Source organism: Asterias amurensis, chromosome 11 (assembly GCF_032118995.1).
Source record: "Asterias amurensis chromosome 11, ASM3211899v1".
Taxonomy (NCBI): domain Eukaryota; kingdom Metazoa; phylum Echinodermata; class Asteroidea; order Forcipulatida; family Asteriidae; genus Asterias; species Asterias amurensis.
In genome coordinates this window covers 1,304,841-1,318,505 of record NC_092658.1, presented here as the reverse complement: position 1 = coordinate 1,318,505, position 13,665 = coordinate 1,304,841, and the positions used below count along the sequence as shown (strand labels likewise).

The 13,665-nt window shown below is 38.2% G+C and overlaps 1 protein-coding gene across 5 annotated transcripts in view; it reads right to left on the bottom strand.

Annotated features, from left to right (window-relative positions):
• Positions 1-12,970, bottom strand: part of LOC139943776 (uncharacterized) — an 89,915-nt gene extending 76,945 nt beyond the window's left edge. For 4 of the 5 annotated variants that reach the window (XM_071940567.1, XM_071940569.1, XM_071940570.1 and 1 more), the window contains exon 1: positions 12,752-12,970. The gene's annotated coding sequence lies outside the window, so the exon portion shown is untranslated. Of the gene's footprint in view, positions 1-11,394; positions 11,984-12,751 lie in introns of those variants that run through there. The other variant, XM_071940568.1, reaches the window with a different exon arrangement.
• Positions 12,971-13,665: the final 695 nt, after the last annotated feature.

Here is a 13,665-nt window from a genome sequence, read left to right as displayed (position 1 = left end):
GTCTTTCCGCATTTCACTTTATTTCACGTCCAAATGGCTGTTCATTTATCGTTAAACATCAGTAACTGATCATGAAATAATATCCCATGAAATCCACAAAATTATGCTCTAGTGTAATTTATCATGCGAAGTAAACTAAGTACAGCATTCTGTTAACTTAATTCTTTCCCTACGTTTAAAAAAACAAACAAGAAAAGGTTGAGTATGCGAAAGGTAACGCTATCAAATAACGTACCTACCGGCAACGAACACTGACCAGTTGTGTGTGTGGATCACACCGAAGTTTCATACCCGCAGAATTCACCAGGTTCCACCCTGAAGCAGCCGGCATGTGATGTGGTTCCCCTATTTAATATAGGTATTGTATTGGTATGCGAGCCACAAGGTATACCACTACTGGCCATACCCACGAAACTCAAGCTGGCCTGGTGGGGCGATTTGACGCGTTCACCCGGTTGAACCCGACACCCGGAGCGCGGTGCTAGCCTGCGACGGCAACGCGGTTTTCATGCATTACAATCAAGTAATGCATATCTCATCAGAAACACAGGTGTCTGGCTTGGCGTGTTACTGTTAATCCTTTCATTTTGAATGCGAATATTTACAATGGTAATGATAGGAATATTATAAAACTACGGGCTATTATATTTTGTTGAGCCGGTTAACAAAGGCGGTATATAATGCTTTTCGAAAATGGGTGTGTACAACATCACATTTAGATTTACAAAAGTATACATTCTCACTGTTTTACACATACAGGCATTAAAAGTACAAAGATGAAAATAGTGTGAATTTTCAATTCAAGTGTAATGTTTGAATTGCTACAGCTTTTATAAAATGAGTATTGGTAAAACAAAAGGATCTCGTAGGCCTACGTCCGAAGGAAACCCGATTCTTGAAAACATGTGAGCGTAGTTTCTCGTGACTGTCATGACCAATTGAAATTTAAAAGCTCACAGGTTTGTTATTTCAATGTATGCTGGCTTGCACAAAGTGTGAACGATATAGTATTTCCAAACTTACCAAATGTTGTTTCACAAGCTTTATAAACGAATTGTCAAAATAAGTAATTGTGAAAATACACCCGGCCAAGAACATTACAGTTTCCCTTTAAAATGTACCACTCCCTCGAGTTCATGTTTTCAAATAAGCACACTGATTGTCTTATGGCACATGAATGCAGTTCACACGGCCAACATCGATATGTGCTTACAACACGAATGTTGAAAAAGAAAGCTTATCTATTTCCCTCCATTCATACAGTGACAGGGCTGTCTCTATACCATGCATTAAAGACACTGGACACTATTGGTAATTGTCAAAGACCAGTCTTCTCACTTGGTGTATCTTAACATATATGCGTAACATAACGAACCAGTTGAAATTTTAGGTGAACTAGTCGCCAGAGTTGCGAGATAATAATGAAGGAAAAAACAACCTTGTCACACAAAGTTGTGCGCGTTTAGATGGTTGATTTCAGGACCTCAAATTCTAAATCTGAGGTCTCGAAATCAAATTAGTGGAAAATTACTTCTTTTTCGAAAACTACGTCACGTCAGAGGGAGCCGTTTCTCACAATGTTTTATACTATCAACCTCTCCCCATACCTCGTCACCAAGTAAGTCTTTATGCTAATAATTATTTTGAGTAATTACCAATAGTGTCCACTGCCGTTAAGCTATCATATCCTCAACACATTACAATCCATAAGAGACAATAAAGCTTCCCTGTGCAAAAAAAAAAACGAAATTGAAAACCACAGCCTTTTGTTTGAAAATCGTAAAAGAATATTTTAGCTCCCGAAACCACCCACAAATGGATTTACGTTATTGACTCTGTCTTTTGTATGAGGGGGCCCGCGATTCCTATATCCAGGCCTCGGTCTTGGATTAATAATAGGCTGGGCCTACACTCAACAGTCTATAGTCAACATTTATTATCGTCAGGTTTAAGTTTTTATCAACTTCACAGTGCAAAGTCTATGACCTGCCCTGAACAGAAAGCAATAACGTATGCAATTTGTATAATACTGGGCATAACGCCTCTGTCATGTTGAAGCTAGCATTTGTATGTGACGTATACCCCCCCCCCCCCCCACACACACACTTCAGCAGTGAATGACAGATCAATATGCGTACATGTACATTGAAATTTTGAATTCTACACATTTGAAGTAAAATAATGTTTTGATCAGTATTGTTGTCTTTGACCATTTCAATATTGCAGCCATGTTGTTTTCCCATCCAATACAATTACTGTTACCGAACCGAGGCCCGGAGGGAAAATAGTCTGATCCCTTCAAAATGGTAGTATGAAAATTACTATTTACGACACCACAAGGCTGGATCTTTTTATAGGATCATGAACCAAAACAAAAAAAACAAAAAACGAAACGATCACCTATCCAAGTATACGCAATACTTGTTGTTACATCGATCACTTGCCCTTTAAGGCACTGGACACGTGACACGTTAGGTGTTTGTCAAAAACCATTATTCACACTAACTTGGCGTATCCCAACATATACATAAAATAAAAAACCTATGAACATTTGGGCTCAACTGATCATCAAAGTTGCAAGTGAATAATGAAGGAAAAACACCTTCGTTGCATAAATGCGTGTGCCTTCAGATTCCTACCATTTTCTCAAAAACTACGCTACTTCAGAGGGAGCTGTTTCTCACAATGTTTTACTACCAACAGCTCTCCATTGCTCGTTACCAAGTAAGTTTTGATGCTACAATTTTGAATAATTACCAATAGTAGTGTCCGGTGCCTTTAATGTTCATCGTAACGTTATGGCATTATACATTAACGAGAACAATTCACACGGTAACACACCGACACATCAAAATGTGACACTTCAACAATTAGATTAAGAAAACCTTTACAAAAAAAAACCTGGTACGTCTAGTGACACTGCGACACCATTGGCCAACGTATACGAACGTAGTCCGCAACCATTTCAATTCAGTCCGCAGTAAAACTGGGTGACTGTATGAAGCCACGCAACTCAATACGCAATATAAATCGGTATGTCAAATATGCCAGCTTCTAAATGGGCATTTCAAAGACCGTACCATCACAGTACAGTCATATCTCAGTCTATTTGTAGTATTTTTACAGTTTTTTTCTCCACCTTGAACAGTATCAAAATTTAACCCAACAAAACACAACCGTAGGTACTTAGCCGAACCGATGTGTATAGCATTACTCTGAATTACCGACAAAAATGTTCATGATGGCGTTGTGGTATCTCCGCTAAAGACACTGGACACCTCTGGCAACTGTCAAAGACCAGTCTTCTCACTCGGTGTATATCAACATATGCATAAAACAACAAACCTGTGAAAAATTGAACTCAATTGGTCGTCGAAGTTGCGAGATAATAATGGAAGAAAAAACACCCTTGTCACGTGAAGTTGTGTGCTTTCAAATGCGTGATATCGAGACCTCTAATTCTGAGGTCTCGAAATCAAATACGTGGAAAATTACTTCTTTCTTGAAAACTACGTCACTTCAGAGGGAGACGTTCCTAAAAATGTTTTTAATACTTTATCAACCTCTCCCCATTACTCGTTACCAAGTAAGGTTTTATGCTAAAAATTATTTTGAGTAATACCAATAGTGTCCACTGCCTTTAATGTATTGTAAAAGAGTGAACATTTCACTCTCTTGTCCGAGTGGTAAAAGTTTCGCTCTTGTGAGAGTGAAAGTCAATCCAAGTCACTCGTTTTGAGTGAAGTTGAAATGAACTTCACTCTAAATCGAGTTAGTGCCCGTTTTTCACTCTAAAAAGAGTGGTCTACCATATGGCTCTTTGCAAGAGTGGTTTGGCGGTCGGACAAAACGAGTGTCTTTCACTCTTTTGCATATCCATGACCACATTGTATTTTTTGTGGTGTCTATTTTTCCCTCTATGAGCTATATACAGTACACAATACTCCAATTGCTGTAGAAATTTCAATCAACAGCTCTTCCTCAAATCTCAAAAGTTTAAGAAGCTTGATATTCAAACGGCAATTCCCACGGTAGTAGACTTCAAACCAGAAGAGCGAAGCAAGCAAGAGAAAAACACCGACATCAGCTTCGTTCGTTCACATTACAGCTACACAGAGTCTCAGTTTTTGCGTACCTTCTTTATCACACTAAAGATACAGTTTTTATCAGATGAATCTTTTTCTCATGTACAATAAAATTCTCAAAAATGAAATTAACCCGCGTACAATGCTCTGCGTGGTTTGGTTAAGAGTTTTCCCAATGTTTGACGCTAATAAATATAATTATATACTTCTTTAGTCGATACCACACGCTCTCGGTCGTGGATGTAATTGCAATGGTTGTTTAAAGACACTGGACGCTATTGGTAATTGTCAAAGACTAGTCTTCACAGTAGATGTATCTCAACATATGCATAAAATAACAAACCTGTGAAATTTTGAGCTAAATCGGTCGTCAAAGTTGAGAGATAATAATGAAAGAAAAAAACACCCTTGTCACACGAAGTTGTGTGCTTTCAGATGCTTGATTTCGAGACCTCAAATTCTAAATCCGATGTCTCTAAATCAAGTGCGTTGGAAATTACTTCTTTCTCGAAACCAACGTTACTTCAGTGGGAGCCGTTTCTCACAATCTTTCCTACTATCAACACTGATCCCCATTACTTGTTACCAAGTAAGGTTTTACGCTACTAATTATTAATAGTGTCCACTGCCTTTAATGAGACGGGCATACTCGCATAGACTCACAGCTTGGTAATTAAGAATAGCTAAAGTGGTGCAGATTTCAATATGAAAAAGGGTGTAGAGTGACTATGGAACCAAAAATAGCGCTGGATATTTTTGGACCAGATTTAGCACCAACAATGTGCGAGAGTTAACAGTGAAGTCTTTGTGTAGAGAAAAAAAAACTCGTTCGCCTTTAGTTAAAATGAAAACATGTGAAAAGCGTAATAGCAGAGTGGATATGGAACAATCGTGTGGATACTTGCAAGATTTAGCACATGCAGTTTGCGAGATCGAACAGCTAAGACTTTTAGTTGAAAAATACACCTCGTTCGCTTTCAGTTAAAATACAAAGTGTATGGTCTATGGTTACATGACAAAGTCAGTTATGACATTGGCTTAATCTTAATCTGTCAAAGATTATTTCCATGTACGGATTGGAAATTTTATTGGCTTAGATAATGATAAAGATGACAATGTGGTTACATAAATAGTACCAGTTTATAGTCTGCAGTCTGTACTAATGGCCTAACATAGAATTGACCATTGATTCCCCATAATATGAACACTACGCCACAGCGACCATAAGCTACTGCACACATCACTATGGAAGGGCCCCGATACACATAACGTATACAGTTTGTGCCATGATCGTACATGTACGTATACACTACACATAACACAAGCCTTCTGAGCGTGTACGTCCAAACACAGCGGCCGTCAGGTCGTATCAAATTACGGCACAGTTCGGGTTTTTGTTATCCGTCCAGAGACTACTTCGCGATCGAAACGCTGGATTGGCAAGTTTTACCGTCGAAATTTTTGCTCATCCTTTTGGGATGAAATAAACAAATAAATGGTGGGTGGTATCTTGAATAAATATCCAGAAATAGTTAAGTGACGATATATAAAATATTTAAACGAGGGCTTCGGTAAATAATACGTTAATCATATGCACACAGTTTTTCCGCCCCCCCCCCACAACTTTAGTAATTGTTTTGCGTACGGTCGTTGGCCACAGCTTGTTTAAAAAATCAATGTTGTTTACAAGAACAATTACATACATTTTTATATTAAATGATTTCTTAAATAATGTTCACACTTGATAGTTTTGTTATGAATTTGATTCCTGTTAATTAAAAAAAAAAGCTATGAAGTAGACATATCTTCCGTTGACTGTAGTAACAAACGATGAATGTCCAATTGATCAACGTTTACCAGAATTGTTTTTATTATTTTAGCATGTAAAAACGTTTTTCATAACATTGTTTTCCTCATTTCTCAAAAACTACAGCACCTCAGCAAGTAATATTTTAAGGTACGCTTTCTACTGTCATTATCTTCAAACGGTGTACTGTGTTTTGTGTTACAAAGAATACCCAAATCCTTTCAAATGTTCCTTTTGGCTATATCAGTGATCACTATCAGGTACACTTCAGTTTCTAACCACTGTATGCTTCAAAAACCACATGGGGAAAAATTACATCAAGACCATCGATTTCTTGTTTGCAAAAAAATGAGAAATATTACAAACAAGCTTAACATTTGCGTCTGTGATTAAGAATAATATTTGGTTTGACCTTTACGTCGATATGTGTAAGCACTGTGTACTCAGCACTTTCCCGAGTTATGGGAAACAAATAACGCTGTTATTTATCCCTATCAGTTTTAGTTCCTTAAGTTTGGTCGCTACTTCCCCCAACAGTTCTTCGAAAATATATATTGTTCCATCATCGGCTATACAATCAATGCTTTGATTTTGGGCTGGAATGGTGTGTTGATTTGCTTTTTTTTTAAAGGAGAATAAACAAAACTTGAAACCCAAGCGTCTGGCTTGTTTTTCTGAACCACATCCCCTTCCGAGACGACTCTGCTAGGGTCGAAACTCCAGGCCATTCATTAACTATGTTTCACATTACAACATGGAAGTTTATTCTTCACAGGAAGGTTTGAAAGCAATAATTGTATGGTATTAGTATGAATTGGTAATTCTAATAAATATCTATAAATAGTGTGTACCACAAACAAATATGTGTACAAAAACATGTATGAATGGGCACTAGAAGGGTATATGATTGATTTGTACGCACAGAGACAGGTTTACTGCACGTTGCTGGTCACGTCATTTGGAAATTCAAAGACCTTATCTTTACCAGGTAAAAATCGATCACCTTTTCTCTCTAGATAGTTCCCTTTTTGGTAGACTGTTTTGTATGCAGTTTCTTCTCTTTAAACATAAAGTGCACTGACAGCAGTGTAACAAACCAAGCTTATTAAACCTCTTCATGTAATATTTCACGTCTGAACTTGTATATTAAAAATGTTATGCGCACGACATGCACAGTGGTGCAGTAATGTAAGCCCACACAATACAACGAACGTGGGCTGCACAGCAGTAAATTAAACGGCAAAAAAAACAAGCTGGCGAATTTACATGAAAACCACATTTGTAACACGAATTCTCCGTTCACATGTCAGGAATCATCAGTAAAATCTCATGACATAAAAATACATGCTGCATCATTGTAGGAAAAGCAGAGGCTCAAGAACTCTACACGCATTTATACATTTTTATATTAGGTAGGCCCTGTAATACTGCGTGTGTGGGAGGAGTGTATAAGCCTTGTATAGAAATAAACGTGCATAATCTTTGTTAGGGATTACAATGTTTAGCAGTGTTGTATGCAACCGTATGCCAGCATCAAATTAAAACGTAAAGGGGCCAAATGGAGGAACGAAATCAAAAGTGGAAACATTTCTTTCCACCAAACAATGTACTACAATACAGGCAACGTACTAAACTTTTCCCACATAGGGGGTTTGCTGTTAATTATATTGTGGGGGAACGTAATAAAAAATGAAAACATAACTGGTAAAATACATTGCTAGAAATACCTCCATGGTTGTCCAAGCTAAAATAAAGTTCGTCTCCTGAGGTGAGTCAAAAAATACTAATTTCTCAAAAACGACAGCACCTCAGCAAGTCATATTTTTAAGGGAAGCTTTTTACAATCAATCATTATCTTCAAACTGTGTAAGTTTAATGTAAATCTGTGGACATTGTGTTTCAAATGCATTATACCCAAACCCTTTAATAGAAATTTCATAAAGTAACTTTTCTGTATGATACCCTTTTACTTATATTCACCAGATAACAAATTACTCCGCTCAGCAGTTGAATGTATTGAAATGATAACTGCTTGTTGAAAATTACATCTCTCCAAAAATTGTAGCTTTTCTGTATGACATCCAGTCTGATGACATCCCCTTTTATTTGTTATTCCGCTCTGCAGTGGGATTTTATTGAAATGAAGTCAGCATCAGACGAGGTCTGTTTTACCTTGAAAATGTCAACTGCCACGAAAGGTGTGTGTACTATATGGGAGATAAAATAAAGTCTGCAGCTAGGCGAGGGCAAAACGCCTGTGGTTAGATAAAGCTATGTTAGTGCGTAAAAAACCCTTCAAGGTTGCTGTGTGTGGGAGACAGGTGTACTGTTTGAGACTTTAAACTCCTCCAGCACATCACAAGACTTGAAGTTTTTTGAAAAAGTTCTCGGCTGGGTTATTTACAGACGAGAATTACATGCATACGCAGAGACATTAAAACTCAGGGCACCGTTAATCATCGTTACGCACTGGGTCAGCATTCCGTTAAATAAACACAGGTTGTGTTCGGTACCGGAGTGGACCAACGCAAACTCGGGTAGTAAAGCTCCCCGTTTTTGTGCACGCAACAAAACGCAACCCAACAAAACAACAATATTATTTTCATAAACGGTTTAGCGTACGTAATGTTTTTTCTCTACATCAAAATTGCCACTGCGCTAATGCTTTTCAATGGGAGAATTGCCTCTGTCATGAAGATTTTCAATGGGGCTTTTTCTCTTATAATTCGGTTCTAAAAAGTGACTCCTTATAACAAAAAATCATGACAGTTTTTTTAGGATGGCAATAATATACTGTACTACAGAAAACAAGTTTCTTACCGTACAGTGTGTTACTAGGCGCTTATAAAAAAGGGATTTCTTTTACGACAACGTTCGCCACTTCGGTTCACCAAGAACAGTGTGTCAGAGAACCAAACCCACCTACTGTATCAGTAAATGAACCTTTAGAACGTTAATCTATGATTTGTCTACTGGTTTTACAACAAGTATCACTGACCATGGAGTTAGGCTCCGTGCACTGACATATTTTGTGTGTGAGTTATTTATACCTAAGATTTAAATTACTTCTAGATTTGTGATAAATACACCTAAGACCATACATAAAAGATAAGTTATCTAATTAAGGTGCGTTGTTGCTGAGATCTCGGCAATTAAGAATATTTAATCTCGGCAATTAAGAATATATTTACAAAGCATTAACTGTAACATTTTTATGAACATCAAATAAGGATAAGAATTTATGAGTCACATTTATTACTTTTTGGGTAACCCTCAAACATCGGAATAATTTTTTTTTTTAGACACAAACACAGAAACAGGTCTGTTGTGTCTGGCATATTTTAAGTTCGACAATTAATAACACTTTACAAAGCATTAACTAGAACACTGTTATACCAAATAAGGAAAATAATTTATGTGTCATATTTATGACACTTTTGGTCATACCCAAATATGGAAATAAAACATTTTTTTTTTAAAAGACACCACCACAGAAACAGTGTCGCGTCTGGCATACAGAAGCTAATGAGTTTCACGGAGTCACAAAATGTCAAACACTTTTTTCTTTCTATGAAGCTCTCTAACCAAGGTGCTGTTTTGCTGTTTGGTAACTCCTACATTCATGGTAACTAACACAGTACATAGGCGTCTACTTCAATCACAATTACACTGGCAATTAAATTAGACTACATACGCATAAACAAGTCTCCCACCATAGCCTCGGTCAACCAGTGGCACTTTCCTATTCGCAACGGGTACAGGAGTAAAATATATTTATTTTAGTGAAGATTCAAACCGTAACACTGGACAGCCACATTTTTTTCAACATATTATCCTGCTTCCTTTTGATTGCTATTTTAATTATGTGTGTCTTTTAAACTACAATTGTGTGTACAGATTTGCTATTAAAGCAGGAGACAATGAGATATTTCACTTTTTACCAAATAATAGGGTGCTATAATGTTTTAATGTTTTACAGCAGTTTTTTTTTTTGTATACTGAGGGCCTTTATGGAAAGCAGTGCTGGGCGCTGATCGGAGTTAACCCCCATTTTAAAACATGACGTAAAAAAAATATATAAAAAAAATTCACGTTTTCTCAGAATAATAGTGCATCCTTCCTTGTGGGTTGTTACATAAAAATGGTGAGAAACAATTTTAGTTATTTACACCTTTGTGGCGAACAAAAACACAGTTTTACTGAACATTACATTGTTTTCTGAGCTAAATCTGTACATATAAATTGTGTTTAGTGGAAATTAAACAAACAGTTGCATTGATCTTGCTTTGCTTTGTTTAAATTTACAAATGTCTTAATATCCAACTGTATGCAATACTTGTGTAGTTTTTCCTTCTTAAGAATCTGATTTTGTTTGTGTTCCATGTTCTCAATTTATTTATTTTTTCTTGGGGACAACAACCTGTGTCGTCCATGAACTATGAAGAAAAACAACAGGTATTATGTGTACTCAAACGAGACACAAAGAAAAGGCTTTGGCTTTTTATAATAAAAAGGCGTTTTTAATATACACACCACAGGATAACCATTGAGCTCAAACGCATGTTGGGCACTGTACTTCATGCGTGGTCAAAAAATAATATATAAATAGCCTATAAATATTACTGACTCCCATATTTAGGCAACCGTTCATATTATGGTTCAATAAACGTGTGTAGAATAATGTTTTGTTTTCATGAGGATGTGAATGCGCATTGAATAGATGGAATGATGTAAATAGTAAAATCAATAGAATGTATAAAGCACCATTTGTCATTATTACTTTCTGTTGGCATATCACCCTATTTTTCCTTTGGGTGACGTGTACACGCGCTAGCAAGATCTAGATGTTTTATAATCGTCATCATTTTAATAATGAATGCTGGACGTAGTTTTGAGAGAAAAAATGTTTAAAAAAAATCACTCTAACACTACAGAATGATGAGAAAATAGCCATGTTCTCCGAATTCACCAACCACCACGCAGTTACAATTATAAAACATCAAAACAACAACATCATTGCAATTAACCTAGTAAAAACACTACACACAGAAGTCTAGAATTTTCGACGCTAAATAATTACGGACTCTTTTTCTCATTACTATAGAATTAAGTACACACGCACAACACAGTACGAGGTATTCATAAAATTACCACATCTCTACACAAACAACAAGGCACGATGGCAAACGGCTTCAATTTTTTGAATATTTAATCGTTATGATTTTAGCTAAACGTGGATTATTTAATTCAGGGATTGTGTCAAACAGATATTTGTTTCATCTTTGAAGAAGTAACACATATCAATGTGTAGTAAACAATCGTACTCAGACTTCACAATGAGTGTTTCGAAGGACGTCATGTTTGTTATTCGTACTCGAAACTAAATGTACACGTACAATGCACTGAACAACAACGCAAGCCACTGGCCATTTTCGTCTCGTAGTGAGGCGAAATCGAATTGAATTAAGTAAACGTTTAGTCCATTTTGCTCTCAAATCTCACCTTAACCGTGTGTCTCACTCGAATGACAATACTTTTCCAATGTTGCTCGAATTCTTTCGGTGAATTTGGTGTGTCTCACGGTGCCACAAATCATTCAGAAACACGGCAAAAATGCCCTCAAACGCGGTGCGGATTTGATAAGTGTAGAGAAATTGTCGACATCAACGAAGGAACGCTGACCGTGGCGCCCTGACGTTAGCCGGGCCGTGCAAACCGCCACAGACACGGCGCACTCGGGCATACAGCTCACGGTCACTCTCGTTGGAGTGTTATCACGAGCTAGTCGTGTACAATCAACACACACGCACATTATTTTATGAATTTCTCATAGTAAAATTCCAACTGGTAGAATCAGATTACCTGTAGAGAACTTGTAGACGGTTCACTGAGGGTAAAATCCACTGGCAAAATGCCGAGATATTTAAAAAGATTATGATCATCATGACTGCCGTCGAGCGAGGTGCACGCAATAGTTACGGAGGGGAGCTCTAGTGGTGAAGTTACGGGTCGGTGCATTGCATTCCATACACACACAACACCGTGCACAACCCAAGGTCGACCCATGGCGTATCTGCTACGTGCCGTACCATTCAGCGGCCGGGCAAATACACTCATCACACGGTATAGGGTTCCACGGAGTGTCCCGGTGCTGGTGAAAACCCTCCGTGTTTATTCTCGGAACTTGTGGTCAGCCCAATCCAGGGCTTCGGTAAAAGAGTCCTTACAATTCACTGGTCACTAAATTTAACCACGAAGATGAATGGTGAGTCACAGGGCCGGGCTCTGGGAAGTTGTGTTGTGTTTTCCTCATTGAATGCTGGCAACAACCAAACTTACAAAACATGTACACACATACACGGGACTGAAACATTGTCCTATTTTTTAAACAGCAATCGGATTGTTCCAGGGATGCAGTGTTCCGTATATATGTGGATTCAACCGACAACGGTTTTGTTATGAACTTCATGAGTTTAGATGACAGCAAACTTGAAGTCTGAGCCCGTCCAAACATAACTCCACCGCGTTGTTGTTTTGAAATGCACATCACTGTACTGTTGTTACGGAGAGGTTAACGAATACTGCTCGGTAGTCGGGCTGTTGTGAGGCGACGTCGACGGGCGGGGCGATACGCTGTCTTCGGTCGGTAGGCAAACTCTTGGCGAACCGTCGGTTGGAGAAAGATTGCCGTCCTAACAAAAATCCAAACTCAAATCAAAACACTCGATTCCGATGCGTTCACACATCCATGCCGTTAACATTTTGAAGCATTCCAAAGGGATTCCTTCCAAAGACTCAATTTCCCAGATTTCAAATTGTCGGTTTCAAAACTAAATATAATTTTTAAATGTGTACTTACCAATTTGGGCCCTTCCCGAGTGTAGAACGTCCACACAAATCACCTGTGCCGAACAACTAACAGTCGTCTCGTAACAAATCCGTTTTTAAAATCAGCTTGAAAATGATATAAAAATCCAGGGTATATATATTTTTTTGTCGACGGTCAAAAAAACGTAAGAAAAAACGGGAGTGTTTACTCCACCACTCCTGTATTTCTATACGTTGTGATGTCGCTGCAACCGGGTATGCGGTTTTTGCAGAGTCCGTGTGTGTAGCTGGGAGAGAGAAACACTTTGATGATCAACGGACCACTTGTCCATCAAAAGCCGTCTAAACAAGCTCCCCGATTGGTCGGTTACGGCCAGAGCCCCATGTTCTCATTAAAATAAACCCCGGCGCAGAGAGAGCAGAACACCCCCGTTTGCAAGATGGTACCTGCCGAGTTGAATGCAGTACAAAACACACACAAGCCTGTGCCTTGGAACGAGTCGATTCGTGCCGTGGGCACGCTCTACTAGCTCATCTATTCTTCGCGGTTTTCTTTGGCAAACACAATACCTCGGCATTGTTGTTTCACCCCAGTCAAAAGAAACCCTAAAGCTTTTTAGTATTTTCACCCTTTCAGTGGTGTTGTTAAATTCTCTTTGGTGTATATAACGTCCATTTTTTGACCAACCGCAGACTACCACAAGAGGAAAGTGTTTTGGTGGTGGTCTGATGTCTGAGGAATCAACAGTGCTAAATATACATCCATGGTTTAGCCAGCACTGGCCACATTGCAGTTGGCTTGCAAGTGAATTTGTTCAAAAGTCGTGCGTCCTGCCGGCAGAATGAATTTCGCAACTGGTGAAATAGACAACACTTTGGTGGAGTAGACATACTCACTAACATCTGTTCGAATGCTCAAAACTGGCCTCCATGTTTTAATTATGT